Below are 10,819 nucleotides of genomic sequence, written 5' to 3'. Positions count from 1 at the left end.
CGTTCATTCCCTGGGTGGCCTGCCTACTCTGCCACACTCCTTTGGCAAGCCTTTCTCAGCCTTCTGACTTGACCAAGTCTTTCCTCCTGGAGTCAAAAGCTTCTTTCATGATGTGAGGCCATATGACTTCAGATCATTTCGCTGGGCACTGTCCACTGCGATGTGAAAAGTTGACGTCTGTGCCATTTAGCTGGACACTGTCCAGTGCAGTGTGAAAAGTTGAAGTCTGGGTCATTTAGCTTGGAACTGTCCAGAGCAATGTGAAAAGCTGACATCCAGGCCATTTAGTTGGGAACCCTCCATTATGGTGTGAAAAGATGACATGTAGCCACTTAGCTGCACACTCTCCAGTGAAGTGTGAAAAGGTGACATCCAGGATTAGAGGGGCATTGTCGAGTATAGTGTGAAAAGGTGATGTTTGGGTCATTTAACTGGGAACTTTCCAGTGTGGTTTGAAAATGTGACATCTGGGTCACTTAGTATGCCACAGTCCAGTGCAGTGAAAAAAGGTGACATCTGTGTCATTTAGCTGGACACTGTCCAGTGTGGTGTGAAAAGGTGACATCTGTGTCATTTAGCTGGCACAGTTCAGTGTGATGTGAAAAGATGACATTGGGTCATTTAGAAGGGCACTGTCCACTGTGGGGTGAAAGAGTGACCTCGAGTCATTTAGTGGGGCACTGTCCACTGTGGTGTGAAAAGTTGACATCCGGGTCATTTAGCTGGGAACCCTCACATATGGTGTGAAAAGGTGACATGGGGTCACTTAGCTGGGCACTGTCCAGTGAAATGTGAAAAGGTGACCTCGGGTCATGGAGCTGGGCAATGTCCTGTGCAGTGTGAAAAGGTGACATCCATGTCATTTACCTGGGCAGTATCCATTGCCATGTGGAAAGGTGATATCAAGTCGTTTAGCTGTGCATTGTCCAGTGCAGTTTGAAAAAGTGATGTTTGGGTCATTTATCTGGGAACTTTCTAATGCAGTGTGAAAAAGTAACATCTGCGTAATTGAGCTGGGCACTGTCCAGTGCAGTGTGAAAAGGTGACATTCAGGTCTCTTAGCTGAGCACTTTCCAGTGTGATGTGAAAATGTGATGTCTGGGTCATTTAGCTGGGCACTGTCTGGTGCATGTGAAAAGGTGACATCTGGGTAATTTAGGTGGGCACTGTCCAGTGTGGTGTGAAATGGTGACATCAGTATCATTAATTTGGGCACTGTCCAGTGTGGTATGAAAAGGTGACGTCCAGGTCATTCAGCTGGGCACAGTCCAGTGCAGTGTGAAAAGCTGATGTCCTGGTCATTTAGCTGGGCACTGTACAGTGTGGTGTGAAAAGGTCATATCCAGGTCATTTACCTTGGCACTGTCCAGTGCAGTTTTAAAAGGTGACGTCAGGGTCATGGAGCTGGGCACTGTCCTGTACAGTGTGAAAATGTGATGTCCAGGTCATTGAGCTGGGCCCTGTCCAGTGCAGTGTGAAAAGGTGACGTCCAGATCATTTTGCTGGGCACTGTCCAGTTCGCTGGAAAAGGGTCAATGGTTTAGTTCTTCTGGGTCAGCTCCCCAGTCGCTCCCCATCTTGAGTCCCTCCCTCGCAGAGGATCATGTGTTTCCCCCCATCTCTCACCTCCTCTATGGTTCCACCAGCTTGTACCAACCTCCTCCCTTTACTACATCCCAGGCAGCCCCAGGCCCTGCTACCAACCATTTAGGCTGAGGACTAGAGCGAGTAATGAATCAATCTGCTCTGTTTTCACAGGTCCTGATTACCCCTGTGATGGGAGTGCCTAAAGGACCTGGTGGGAGCTCTAATGGAAGAGAAGGGCCTGCATCCTGACACCTCTAGCCTTGGGGAGGGTTACAGGCAAACATCCTTCTTTTCCTTCTCTCCTAGCCTCTTAGCTAGCAGCACACATAGCTCTCAGTGTGATGGTCCCTGTGCTCACCCCATCCATTCCTAGTCCTGCTCAACTGTGAGCATCAACAGCAGCTCAGTCCCACCTATCTCTGGAGTCACCTCTGCTCCAGGCAGGGGCTGCACAGTCACTCAGGATCTGGGGTCTGCAGGAGGCTGGCTGCCGGGTGCACGCAACAGGCTGAGCCAGAATTCCCCTTGTTCCCTGGAGAACTGGCCTCCTCTTAATCTGGTCTTACACAGTCTCTACTCTTCACCTTCTCCCTTTTTCTGCTGTGACCCAAGGCACTTTCTGTGAGAACGCAGCCCTGAACAGCAGCCTTTTGAGTTGAGTCTTCAATGTTTGCACCCCTCTTCCTGGGATTAGCCCCAGGCCCCTCTCCTCTTAGCCCCCTGGATGAGTCCCCTTCCCCTTGATACATACCATGGAGTGATCATGCGGCTCTCCCCCAAATGTGAGTACTGCCCACGACTTCTGTGCCTCCTATCTCTACACCACCTCCCACTGGGCCCAAATAGACTCTCCCAAACAGAGGATCTGGTCTGAGTCAGGCCTGACTTTGCTAACCCCCTTCAGCACCCACAGGCCCTAAGCCTAGGTGTGGGCCCTCCCCTTTCCCCCTGGCCTCACCAGTGAGGAGACACCAGAACCCAGGGCTGAGCTTGTCCAAGTCATTGCTGTGGAACCACATGAGGTCTCATTCTCCTGGTCTCGTTTCCACGACGAGAAAGTTCAGTGAAGGGGCAGAAGGTGAGTGTGAATTCACCATTGCCCATGCTCACGCCAGGCTATATGTCCCTCCCTTCCCTCTCAATCTGCTCTCAGTAACTGGTGATATAATGGACTGAGCCTAGGATGTCAAAGATAGTAGAGCAGGTGAGGGTCTCTGGGAGGATCCAGGTGATGGGAGTGGTGGCTGGGGCCCTGGATTGGGCTGCATCTGGGGCTGAGGTTGGTGATGCTGAAGTGGAAAAAGAAGAGTGAAAGGCCTTGTCCAGACCCCAGATGTGAGGAGGCTCCTCCTCAGCTCCTGCTGCCCCAGATAATCCTACAATGCAGACATTCTCTACCCCTCTACTTGTGGCAGCCACTGTGACAGTCCCTGAGGTGGGAAGGGAGAGAGGAGCTGGGCCCTGTCCCCCAGGGACTCATCCAGTGAGTGGGGGGAGCAAGAGCTACAATGTAAACAATCACTCCTGCTGTGACAGAAGCAGAGGTGACACCAGAGGATGGTGGTAGCGTCGTCCTCTCAGGAGCTGACATTTGGGGTGGTACTGAAGTATATCCAGAAATAGACCAGGTGAGATGACAAAGAAAAGTGAGGCTAAGAAGAGGGAACAGTAAGGAGAAACGGTCTGGAAACAGAATGATGCCTTCACATTTTGGGTCAGCAAGAAATCGACGGTGAAGGGACCAGAGGGATGTGAGTGAGGAAGAGATGTCAGGAGGTGAGAAGGGAAACGAAGGATGGTAGAACCTACCTATGGATATTATTGTCCCAGGAAGAACTCTTAACACACACACACGAGCGCGCGTGTGCACAGACACACACACACACTCTTAACACACACAAATATACACACAGTGGGGTAGGTGGACCTTATTCAACACCTTATTTGTTTCCTCTTTGTACTCTGTTACCTGTTGTCTCCAGCATTTTCTCCCAGTGCCCCAAAAATTGCTCAAGCCACTTCTTATAGTCTCCATGTGAGATCTTCATGAGGAACATCGTTGTATCTCTGTCATTGTCCAATGTCTCTTTTAACAGTCTGCCTGCAGGCTGAACCACTGTCCAACTTCTGTTCTCAGAGTCAAAAAGGAAGGATATCTGTCCATTGAAGCCAAATGGCCAGGATCCACTGGTGCGTCCATTGGCTTTGCAGGGACACATCATCCTGCCCTGCAGGGTGAGAGGATCTGCCCCCAGGAAAGAGGTCAGCCTCTGGTTTCCACAAATCCTTCTACCCCTCATCCCACTTGGTGTCCGGTCCTCTGGTCCCCTTTGTATCTCCTGGTCCTACTCAGTCCTCTATGTCGGCCCTGGCTACTGGACCTCCTGTGTGGGACCAACTTCTAATTCTTAGATAAATACAATAGCTCCCTAACCGTACAGAAACTATTCTACATCTACCCTGAACCTTTCAGACTTACCACTGGCTTTGGAAATTTCTGGTTTAATGTTAAGCAGTTTCTTTCTGAGTTCTTACACCAGGTCGTTCAGAGCTTCTGACTCTCTCTCCCAGGCCTCTGTAGTGTTTACCTTCATCCCCAGGGGACCAATGAGTTTGAACTTCTTGCTACCAATGTGATAGTACATAAAAATTTTTCCATTGACCTTGCCATGAACCTCACACCAGGGTCATCGGGGTGTGGGCTTAGGAATGATGGTGAACTCACAGCAATGAGTGTGATCATCTGTGAAGGAAAAATGCAGGTGAAGGTTGGGGTTGGGAGAAAGGGACCCCTAGTCAACCCCCGGCCATCTCTGTCACAGCAACAGAATCTCTGAAGAGCTGGGCGGCAGAGCAAGGACTACCCTTACCTGGCCCCTCCCCCCTCAGTAGTTAAAGGCTAGTGCCCCTTCCTTGCTGAAGGAGGATGAGGTGGATGTCCCTGCCTGTCAAGAAACCACACATGGACATGTCCTCTCTACCAGGCCAAAACCCAGCATCAGTTAGCCCACAACCAATCCAGAGACATCCCAGGCTGGTTATGGGAGGAAAAGGTCTAGTTGCCAGAGGATTATCAGAAACTTGTCCAGTGTCCTGTAGGGAGATGGAAAAGAATGTTGGGGGCTGCTCCTGAGGAAGCTGGATCATGCAGGGTTGGAGTGAGGATAGAACCCAAAACTAGAGAAGGGAGATTTTGCAATTATAGGTTACAGGATTTAGCAAGACCCTGGGAGATGGTGCTAATCTGCTATGAGGATGGGTCTTGGAATTTGGGGAAAAGGAGTTGCCCACACTGAATGGAATAGAATATCAGAAGTTTCCAAGGCAGCTAGTAGAGGAAGGGATTAACAGGCTCAGACAATTGCATTTGCCAGAGTGGATACACTATGAAAAGCCAGAAAAAAACAAAATGTCTACTAACTACATTCCATGGGTGGAGGGAGGTTTGGCGGACTCTTTCTTCATCAAGCTCCTAAGAAGGCACCGTGAGAAGGGCACCAGCATTTTCAGAGGCTCAGTGATGGCTGTGTCTGATGGCCAGGCTTGGCAGTAGGAGATGGTATTCCAGAAATGGCTCCCAGTAATAATGGGGGTGAAAAATCCTGAGATCATAGATTTGAGACAGAGATGCTGAACTCTCAGAAGCAGGGAGAGTGTGTTTATTGAAATGATCAGGAAGGTGGGAATGTCATTCAGGAGCCTGACCCACAGAAAGCTCTCCCTTAGGTTCATAGAACGCAGTGATCCTAGAGGCAAAACAGATGGACGGCCGACAGAGAGACTGCTGGATTCAATTAATAATCACAAACAAGGACAAAACACAAGGTTGGATCATTAGAAGGCCAAAAGCAGCTCCTCAACAGAAAGTCTGGATCATTTTCCCACTTTCCAGAACTGAGCCACTTCTCAGACCTGGAACCCATTACTAGAAGAAGACGCAAGGTTCCAATGAGGGGAGGGACCCTTCAAGTTGACAGCAAGTGCCATGATTCCTTCAGGCCTTCCCCAAAGAGCCATATGGGCATTACTTGGGAAGTGTACACTGAGAAGCAGAAACTACCCTGACATTCACATTGGACCTACTGTGTGTATTGACATCATCCTTGGGGATACGAAGCATCATCATGGCCACCATACTTTTGAAGTGTTGCATGGGGGGCCATGTAGTGAATAGACACTTGTCCCAGGTTCTGTTTGCAGTGATGTAATTTGGTTCAGGAACCCACACAGTGGTCATTCCCAAGATTTGTAACATAAATGGAAAATCTTTGTAGTTAGTGAATTACCTGTGGGGTGAGGGCTACATAGTAGGGATATTCAAGTACCATCTTCTTACACTGTCTTCTTTGTTCTCCAAATAGAAAGTTAAAACAGTATCTTATCCTGGAGTAAATGACAGAAACTCAGGGTGTGATCCATTTTCTATCTCAATTTAATTGCCAGCCCAGTCTGAAGACTTTCTGTAAATGGGTATCTGTTAAATATTTCAGGCTTTGCAGATATTGGTCTCTGCTGCAACTACTCAACTCTGTGTTGTAGCGTGAAAGCAGCCATAGACAATACAGGAATGGATGAGTGTGGCTGGACCTGCTTGTCGGGCCATATGATCAGAAGAACCTGTGATACTAGAGGTGTCTGTAGTAGGAAAAGGTGCCACATGGACTTTGTGTCATTCCTGATTGGAGGATCATGACACACATCCATAGGGTCAGAAGCCAGGCCCTGCCAGTTGCAGCAGCGAAATCCAGAGGATTTCAAGGAGGCTCCTGGTAAGGTCTGGGGGCCTGGTAGACATGAGGCTTCTGTCGACAGTATATCAGAGCTCCCCATCAAGGGCATCAGAAGTCAGACAGGCCCAGTGGTCATAAGATAGAAGTGATTTTTCTCACACTGGTATGAGCAGCACCACAGGGAACAGATAAGCAGCACAGGCAGGTGGCCCAGATCCTGACACCAGAAATGTAGCATCCCACCTGTCTTCACGGAGTGTCCCTTATGGTCCCTTTAGACCAAGGAAGCCACTCTACAGAAAGGAGGGTAGCAGGGCCCACCCCTGCAGGACCCACATCCTGTCACATTCACTCCACCCAGAGCCACAGGCAGGACGGGGCATGTTTCTGGCTCTTCAACACACAGCTGAGACACCTTGGAGATGATTCTCTGTGGGATGGGGCACCCATATCTGGCACACCATATATACCCTAAATCTGGGGCCAGCAAACTAGGACAGGGGCCAAACCTGGTCCCCCATTCTTTTGCATGTTGCCTTGTCTGCTTTTGCACTGCAAAGGTAGAGGGGAGGAGCTGATCCAGAGACAGGTTCCTAATGGCCCCCAAAGATGAAAACATTCACTATCTTCCATTTACAGGAACGGTTTGCAGACTCTTGCCTAAATCAATGACCGTTAGGATGTTGTCTCCCCAATAGGTACACATATGAGTCTGGGCCCAACGAGCAGAAGTGGGAGTGCCTTTCCTTACCCTCACTCCCAGGGTGAGGGAATGAGGTTTGGTCTGTTGATCTAAAGGGATTTAGCAAAATCAGGCCTAACTTGCACCAGATTGTCTCTTTGGGGGGTGCTCACATAGGGGGAGGGAGAGAGCAGGAACACGAGGCAGGGGCAACACGCAAATTTAGGTGTGGGCATCAGGGTGGCTCCACACGATGTGTCCTAGGGAAGGGATTCTATCCAGATGCCTAGAGGAGAGGGGCCCGGGACTAATCGCAGGAAGAGGGGCGGGAAGGCCTTGCAGACCCAACTCAAAAAGCTGGAGTTTAAGGCTGCATTCCCAGAAAGCGGCTTGGGTGACGGCAGGTGGGGCAGAAGGTGAAGAGTAGAGACTGTCTGGATGAGATTAGAGGGAGGTCAGTTCTCTGTGGACACCTGGGAACCCCGGCCCAGCCCTGCTACAGTCACCTGGCAGCCAGTCTCCTGCTGTGGACCCCCGATCCTGAAGCACCGGGTAGTCACTGCCTGGAGCAGAGGTGACTCAGGAGATAGGTGGGGCTGAGCTGCTGTTGGAGTTGGACACTGACAGTTCAGTGGGACCAGGAATGGAAGGGACAGTGAAGCCCCATCACACTCAGAGCTTGTGAGCTGCTAGCAGCATGAGGAGAGGCTGAGAGAGGAGGGGAAGCAGGATCTTTGCCTGCAGCCCTCCCCAGTGCTCCAGGAGCCAGGATCCGGGCCCCTCTCTTTGCACGGGGCTGCCACTGGGTCCTCTAGGCCTTTGCATTGGAGGGAGGATCAGGATCTAAGCAAGGGGAACAGATTGAATCATTATTTGCTTTGGTCCTGAGCCACAAAGTACTGTAGCAGGGCCTGGGACTGACTCTGTTATGTGGTAAAGGAGGGAGCAGGTTGGTCCAGGCTGCAGGACACAAAGCTTGGGTTAGGAGTGGAGGGAAATACATGACCCTCACTGAGGGCAGGGCTCTGAAATGGGGGTGACTGGGGTAGGGTAGCCCCCGGAGAACTGACCCAGGATTTCCTCAGTCACTGAGACAAACACATGGTTCAGTTGTAGAGGCTGGAGTTGCTACCCAGAAGCCCCTGGAGTCTGCTGTACTACCTCCAGTCTCCCTTCTGGTTGGGGGCCTTTCCATCACCTGTCCTGCATCTCTCCCCTACCTGGAGTTTCAGTCCCTACAGCAAAGGCAGAGGCCCCCAGGAGTCTTGATGATCAAGGGGATGCAGCATTGCTTTTTCTTTATGCCCTTGGCTGATAATCCTACTTTACATTTTTTTAAACATCGGTGCCATTTCTCTTGGTGCTATGTGTTGGGATTCCTGCACTTATACTTTGAACTGCTTGAACAAGAATTCTCAACCCAGAGACCATTTCCTGTCTTCTCCTCTGGTTGTGGAAAATGAGATACTTGCATCACAACCATCTTCTTGCAAATGATATTGCCAGAAAAATATCATGTGGGATTGCAGAACTTCAGGGATTCCTTCTCTGTCCTGAGAAACAACCTCATGTCTTTTAAACAGAACAAGATTATATTTATCATTGTTTCCTTTAGTAATTTATTACCCAGTCGTAGATGTTTAAACGAACATCATACTTTTAAAAGATTAAATTATGTCAGAATTTCATTTTATAATCCAGTAGAGATGTAATGGCCTTCACTCTTCCTCCGTGTTATGGAGTAAATAAAACCAGTGGTTCTGCAGATTTCTCATGGAAACAGAGAATTGAGGGATTACTTGTAAATTAACTCTCAAGTAGTACATCTCTTGGTCTCAAACATTATCCTGTCACCCTGATGCAAACAAATATTCTGGGACTTTTGATGTCAGCCCAGATTCCCCCACCCCAGCAGTGACTTTCCTGTGATCTCTCCACCTTGACTCGCCTCCTTCAGTGAGAAGTCTTCACAGCAGAAACAGCTCCGCTTCTAAAGCTTGTTTTATTCCCCCACAGACAAATGATCAGTTTCCAGAATATATAAAGAGCTCATTACAAATAAATTGGAACAAGTCTGATTCTTCAAAGATAAAGAACCAAAGATATGAGGAGCTAATAATGGCAAAAAAGCCAATGAAAAGATTGAAAATCTCACAAATAATCAAGAATTCTATAATTAGAAGGAGAACGAGCTACCCTCACACGCCTATGAAAGTGGCAAATTTTTTAAACATATCGACACTTACTAGAAAACAGGAAATGAAATACCAGAAATTCTCTTGCACTGTTGGTATGAATCAACCTTAAAACTTTGTATAATTTTACACTATCTAGTAAGGCAGAAGATATGCTCATCCTACCTCACAGCAGTCTCAGTGTTCATTCCAGTCTTGCACATATGTACCAAGAGCCTGTAGCTATCTGGTTGTTTATTGTAGTGGTGTTGTCATAGCAAAAATATAGCAACAACCTAAATTTCCAGAAAAAAGGAACATATATTAAAAATATTGATGAGAGATTTCTGTTTCTTTCTATTACTCAGTCAGCTGAACCACAGCCCAAAATCAATCAATCAAAATGTTGCATGAAAAAATTTTAAGTTTTTCAAATGTATTAATGAAGATTTCTGGCTGACACACAATAAAAGTGGCCACCTCGATACAAATATCTCCACTTTGCTGTAAAATTATACAGATCAACAAAAGGGGCAAAGGAAACACTCCTCCCCCACATTTTCAGCACGAGGGGGAGACTGAAAATACTTAAACCCATCAAACCCCTGAGCTTCACCACCCTCCTGGAGAGAATCAGTCATGCTTTCTTTTGTGTTTTCAAGGCTCTGACCAGTGTGGTGTAACAAGGTGTACATTTGTGTGTCTTCCTCAAGAGATGTATCAGTTCCTTTAGTATTTTGCAAAGTACATCCTTTATTCACTTTTGTACCATTAGGGCCAAATACTATGGTTGCCACTAGGAGAAGCTCTACAACCATGAGAGGATTGAACTGTAATATTCTCTAACTCTGAAGGTGGGGAGAGTCTGACATGGGCAGAGACTGGAGAGAGGCTAGCCCCAAGGAGATCTGACCTAGAGTTTCCCTAGGCCCTTGGACAAACTGGTTTCTCTTCTGAAGACCTGAGGCTGGTGCTAAGACCAGAGAGCTCAACTCAACTCAACAACATCCTTACCAACTGACGGCCATCATTTCTCCTGTTCTTTCTCTCCAGGACCACAGGGAGCTGTATCTTACCTGGAGGGCGCACAGGGGTCCTGGTGATTGCTGCCTCTTAGAATGACTGTCTAAGACACTCTTTATTGATCCTCTATGTTATCTTACTTGATCTGGTAACATGGAAAAAATATTTCATGATGTCTGCCTCCCTCCCTACTCCACTTGAAATGACTCCTCTTTCAGGCATTCCATCTGGATTCTGAGTCCTGAGTCTGTGGTGTCCAGTCCACCTCTGCCCGCAGGACTGGTCCTGTGAAGACGAGGATGGTCCAAGTAGAGGAATGGTGGCAGCCTGCCTACAAAATGGCTCCCGTGATCTTGCCTGGTACAAAGATGCACACCAGTGTGGGAACCAGCAAGCAGGCTGCACTGGAAGGCCTGAGTGTAGAGCAGACATGGAGACGTGCTGTGCTCCATCCGCTCTCCCTTCCCCTCCTCTGTGGAGAAGCACATGAGCCTGGCCCCAGTCCACACAACTTCCCGTCCATAATCACAGAGGCAGCAAGAAGAGATTGTGTCTACACAGAACACTATAAAGATCAAATTAGAAACAGCTCAGTTAACTTGGAAGCAATATACTAGCAGTAC

At 48.4% G+C, this 10,819-nt stretch overlaps 1 pseudogene; it reads right to left on the bottom strand.

Moving 5' to 3' along the window:
• Nucleotides 1-3,460: 3,460 nt before the first annotated feature.
• LOC131399769 (UL16-binding protein 1-like) lies at nucleotides 3,461-6,101 on the bottom strand (annotated as a pseudogene).
• Between the last annotated feature and the right edge of the window lie 4,718 nt (nucleotides 6,102-10,819).

Source organism: Diceros bicornis, chromosome 39 (assembly GCF_020826845.1).
Source record: "Diceros bicornis minor isolate mBicDic1 chromosome 39, mDicBic1.mat.cur, whole genome shotgun sequence".
NCBI lineage: Eukaryota > Metazoa > Chordata > Mammalia > Perissodactyla > Rhinocerotidae > Diceros > Diceros bicornis.
The sequence above is the reverse complement of the archived record's forward strand: the minus strand, read 5'-3'. Positions and strand labels throughout refer to the sequence as shown.